The sequence below is a fragment of the Hypanus sabinus genome, chromosome 4 (assembly GCF_030144855.1).
Source record: "Hypanus sabinus isolate sHypSab1 chromosome 4, sHypSab1.hap1, whole genome shotgun sequence".
NCBI classification, from domain to species: Eukaryota; Metazoa; Chordata; class Chondrichthyes; order Myliobatiformes; family Dasyatidae; genus Hypanus; species Hypanus sabinus.
The window spans coordinates 105,460,832-105,466,920 of NC_082709.1; positions in this window are offsets into that span (position 1 = coordinate 105,460,832).

Sequence of the window (6,089 nt, forward strand, 5' to 3'; positions counted from 1 at the left end):
ACACACACACACACACACACACACACACACACACACACACACACACACACACACACACACACACCACCTCCACCACCACCACCACCCTCCACTTGCCCACTGTGAACCTATGTGACGAATGTCAGGGGCGTCAGACTGAGCGAGGGTCCAGGAGGGATAAGGGTCAGTGGCTCAGATTGAGACCGAGTTGACGATGGGAATGAGGGCATTTTGCTTCACTGGTGGGCTTTACACTAAGTACGTGAAAGTCTTCCTACTGCTAAGTGGGTGAGGAAATTTTCAGAAGCTGAGAGAGATTGTTTTTTTTTGCAAGACTTAGAGAACCATCATTAGAACTAGTTGTTAAACAAAATTCAAACTTTTTGTTTAGAAGTTGATTCCATTTCAATTCCCATTTCATTTTAAAATATGAAACTAAATGTTGCCAAGTTTTTTCCTGCCAAAATTAGGGACAATGAACTCTAAAATGTGAAAATGTCTTCCTCATTTTATGGTGAGAAGTCCCTTGGTACTCTGAAAAGTACCTATTTTCACTATCAAAATACCACATTGAGTGTATTGTCATGTACATAAGTTTGGTGAGATGCAAGTACAATGAAAATCTTGCTTGTAGCAGCATCATAAGTTCAGACAACACCCAGAACATAAATTATACCAGACACAGAAGAAAAGGACTGTGCAAGACAAGATTTGAGTGCTAAAACACACATTCAGAGACAGTCTATGAAGGTGCAAGAAGTGGTATGTGGCTGAGGTAGGGCTAGGGTTGTGCAGGTTGATTCAAGAATCTGATGCTTGTGGGGAAGTAGCTCTTCCTCAGACAGGTGTTGTGGGATTTCTGACTTCCGTACTTCCTGTCCAACATAGCAGTGGGGATCCTTGATGATAGATGTTGCCTTCTGGAAACAATGCCTCCTGGAGGTGCTGTCATTGGAGGGGGAGGGCTGAAACCGTGATGAGTTTACTGCTCTCTGCAGACTCTTGTGTTCTTGTGTTGGAAGTGATGTATCAGCCTTGGTGTAACCAGTCAGGATACTTTGAACAGTGGATCTATAGAGATTTGTTAGAGTATTTGGTGACATGTTGAACTTCCCTAAAGGAAGACACACTCTTCTTTGCATTAATATTTCTGTGCTGGCCATCCAGGATGTTAATGCCCAGGAATTTGAAGCCACTAATTCTTTCCACCTCTGACCAACCAATGATTACCGGCTTGTGGTCTTCTCATTTCCTCTTTATGAAGTTAAGCCCAGAGTGTCAGTGTGAGCCACAGACCCTTTCTCTTCTGGGACTTCACTCAGACTGAGGCTCGTGCCTCTCAGTGGCCAGATATCATGAAAATTCTAGGTGGAACCTGGTTGGCTGAGCGATGAGCATCCCTGTTGCCAATTACATGAGGGATATTCATCTCCCACTGGTGAGGCCACAGCCAATTCAGAGAAAAAGCTTTGTTGAGGCAGTAATGGCTGTACCTTTACACAGGGCAAGTAATTTTATGTTGCAAAACGTTGCACTGTTAAATATGAACAGAGCAAGTGATTACATTTTTTTTGCTGATATCTGTTATTAATCTTTGAAGTTCAGAATACTTTTCCATCACTTTTAAACAATGTTATTTTGCTTTGATTCTAGTTCAAATTTTACTTTTTGACTTGCAGCCAAATTTCCTCAGGGCTGTGTGCACATCTTAAGGGTTTGAGAACTTTGGTATAGAAGCTGATCTCAAAAAGATATGTATTGAAAATTGAGATCAAGGGGAAGTGCAATGAATTGCCTGATGAGCAAATGGCCGTGTGTTTGTTTTTGGCTCCCCGCCTTGAGTCATAAACTGTCAAACTGACCGCACTCAGCAGCCGACTATGCTTTGGATCTGCCTGTGATGAAAAAAAATATTTTTCAAATTTCACTGAACTGAATATGGCTAAGTTCCCTTCATCCAAATTCTTGTCATCAGAACTTGATGCAAGTGTTCACTGGGTCAAATCAAAGCAGTGGAAAGAGAAGCAGAACCAAATGGTGGTTGAATCATTCAAATAAACTGCCTTGCAATCTGCTCTACTCTGCATACCATCGGATATGCTTCTGACCACCATCTGATTCTGGCTCCTACATGCAATCACTATGTCCTCCCTCCCCACTTCACACCCAAAGACTTTGAACACTGCAACTTGGATTCATTCAACATACTGCTGCTCCTTCTTCCTTGCCTCCATCAGTGATCAATAATCTATAATCCAGTTGTAGAGAACTCCCCTCTAAACCCCCACCCACACATCTCTGCATCCATATTCACAACCCCATAAGCTTCCACCTTGAGACGTTAGCAACCCTATGGGCAAAGAGCCTGCCAGATGAGCAGGTACTTTGGTTAAAGGAGTCTCGCAGCTGAATTCTGCAAGCTGTCTGGGTCATTTCCTTGTCCCGCTATGCAACGCTAATTCTCTGCAGAATTACCCCCCATACTAAATTCTATCTCCTCATTTCTGCCAGGCCCATGAAGTGGAAAGAATATAGATGAAAGCACTGGAGAAACCATTACAAAGCCAAGGATAATATTTGGAGACAGAGATTGCAGATGCAGGAATTGGGTGCAAAAAGAAGACAACCTGCCAAAAGAACTCATCAGTATCTGTGAGAGGACAGGCACTGTCAACGGAATCAATTCCTTTGCCCTCACAGGTGCTGCTCGACCTGCTGAACACTTTCAGCAGACTTTATGTTTCTCTAAATATAATTTTCTCACTTTTTAAACTATTGTCAGTAATTGAAGCCTCCCAGAAGCTTCAAAGGTTGTTTTTCAAAAAGCTCAATATTTGAATTAGCCTTTAAAATCTACTGAAACTAATTTAATTGTCTGTTTCTGCATGGAAACTGCTACTTGATTGAAGTTGAAGAACCAGCCAGCTGAATAAATTCCCTTTTATTTAGATTTTGACGTTAGTAACATAAATAGATAATACATGAAAGTTAAAAGTAACAGATTGATTTTCAAAAGTGCTGACCATGAATACTGGAACTATTATACAATGTGTATTATGAAAACTGTAAATTATTATTCTTGAATAACATGCTTTGCAACGTCACAACTAATTCATTATATTTTATTGGTTAAGCCAGCAAAGTAGCAGTTGATACCTGAATTGCAAATAAACAGTCCTTATGAATCATCCACATTTTTAATAAATCAATCAAATTTTTATGTAATCTTACCATTCACTTAATTGCAATGTTAAAAGTAATTGTTAGCAATGTATAATGATACACAAGCTGCATCTTTAAGTTCTTGAAATTAATATCACGCTTAGTCTCTATGGCAACACAGTGTTTTTGAAATGAGTCAATGGTATGGCAACAAAATCAGACAAGTAATCACACCTGGTTTGGGTGTTCTGACAGGACAAGAAGTCCTTTAACACTGAAAGTGAATGAAGATAAAACCAGTTATATGTTTCTCTTTTTCATAACCTTGATTACTTGCATTTTCCATTAACACAATAAGAAAAAAATCAAGATGAGACCAAGTTGAAGGGATTAAGCCAAATCTGATAGATATCCATGTGTTGAAAGCAGCAAGTTTCAGAAATCATCCGAGTGACCTACAGCAAGGGCTTTTCCATTTCTGCGTTGTGATATGCTGCAATATAGACGATCTCAGCCCACCCTCTGCAATGCTTCTCATGCTGATTAGCAATGTGTCCACTCTATACTGTGTGCTTGTTTGAGAGAGCTCTGGTGTCGATTGCTTGGATTGTTGAAATTGCAACAGGACAAAGAAACCCCAAAATTTGTACAAATTGTTTGCGCTTCAAAGTAAATTTATTATCAAAGTACACATGTGTCATCACATTTGGTTGGGATTCTTCCTCTTGTGGGTACACACGGTTAATCCAAGAAACAGAATAGACTCGTTGAAAGACCACACCCACCAAGATAGACAAACATCCCATGTGCAAAAGTGCAAATATAAAAGTGAAAAAAACCATAAATAAATAAATAAATAAATAATAAATATCAAGAACATGAAAGTGAGTCTACTGGTTGTAGGAAAAGTTCAGTGATGGGGAAAGTGAAGTTGAGTGAAGGTATCCTCTCTGGTTCAGGAACCTGATGGCTGAGGGATAATCACTGTTCCTGAACCTGTTGGATGGGTCCTGACGCTCCTGCACCTTCTGTCTGATGGCAGCAATGTGAATGCCTGGGTGGTGGGGTCACTCATGATGGCTGCTGCTTTCCTGCAACAGCACTCCGTGTAGACGTGATCAATGCTGGGTAGGGGTTTTACCCATGATGGACTGGGCTGTATCCACGACTTCTTGTAGAACCTACTGTTCAAGGGCATAGGTGTTTCCATATCCAGCTGTGATACAGCCAGTCAATAAAATCTCCACCACATACTCAGAGAAGTTTATCAAAGTTTTTGATGTCATGCCGAATCTTTGCAAACTTCTAAGGAGGTAAAGGTGCTGCTGTGCTTTCTTTGTAATGAGACTTATGTGCTGGTTGCAGGACAGATCCCCTGAAATGATAACATCGAATAATTTAAAGTTGCTGACTCTCTCTACCTTTGATCCCCCAGTGAGGACTGGCTCATGGTTCAGTGGGCCAAATAGCCTTTAATATAGTGCATTTTATAAGTTAGTTTCTAGAATATTTCACATTGTTGAATATTCCTTCAGATTTTAGTGCATGTGTAAGTATTGTAGATTTATTTTGTTGAAATGGATTATGAGCCGAACTCTGCATAAACTGAAATCTCCTCAGTTTCAGAGGGACTTAATCCCCATTTTCATTCTGTAAGGGTCTGAATCTCCCCCTCAAGTGATGATAGTTCTGTTAACACTGTGGGGTGTTTGGGACCTCCAAGTATTTGAGGAAGTCTACAGCAGTCACAGACCAGGTTGCCTGTGAGATTCACCATTCAGCAGAATATCCAGACCCTTGTGACTGCGCCAAATTAGCATGAGCCAGTGTAGGGTTACCAACCTTCTAAAACTGGAATCTAAGGTAGAGGAGCAAATTATTGCATCTTTACAATTCTTAAAAATGTTATCAAACATTCTCATTCATTAGTTATATGAGTGTTGTCAATGGGAAGTAAATTAATGGATACCATTTTCCTAGATGTTTGAAGAACATGACTTCACGTGGAAGGCATCAGGCCCTCCCAGGCTAATTATTTGCTAATTCGTTGTGTACCATTCACATTGTGGAGGCAGATATGATAGAGTCCTTTAAGAGACTCCTCGATAGGTACATGGAGCTTAGAAAAAGTAGAGGGCTATGGGCAACCTGAGGTAATTTCTAAAGTACATGTTCGGCTCAGCATTGTGGGCTGAAGGGCCTACATTGTGCTGTAGGTTTTCTGTGTTTCTATTCTAGCCTGGCAGTCTCAGAACAATGTAAACTCACTGCTTTCCTGTGTGTTGTTGGGTTCCACAGATGTTATCTGCACAGAGCATACAACCGTATTAACAATCTGCAATGGTTTCTGGGAGTTACTGCAGCTTACACTATGCAATAATGTTCCAGCCAGTGGAAGAGATACTGCAAGATGTCTGACCATTGTTTGCTGTTTGTCTTGGTTTTCAACCTGTAGTCCTTCTCAGCGTACTGCAGTGACTAGTATCATCGACCATGTTGTTCACTTTCCAATGGGGGTCTTCCATTGTGTATTTTATATTTCAGTAGTATTCAAGTAATATTGTTGTACATGATATGTTGATGCTGTGCTTAAAGTAAACATGAAGCAAGAGTCACATTTCAGACTTCAGTGACTTCCTTTGAATTAGTTTCATATTTTGAAGTTACAAAACATATCAGCAGGGATGAGGTGTTTGAAAAACAAATCTGATATGACAACCGAGCTGTGGAAGTGCAGTGAGGAGCAGCGGGTAAAAAACGCAGCACAGGACGTGCAGAGACAGTCGTGTTAAAAAAATAAACACAGCACTTGATCTTTGGAAGGGAAGGCATAATTGACTTTTTTTTAAAAGTCAGAAAATGGAAGAATTCACAGGCTCATAAAGAGTGAGTGATAATCATTAAAATATCAGAAATGACTAGCTACATCAGAAAGGATGACATGTTCG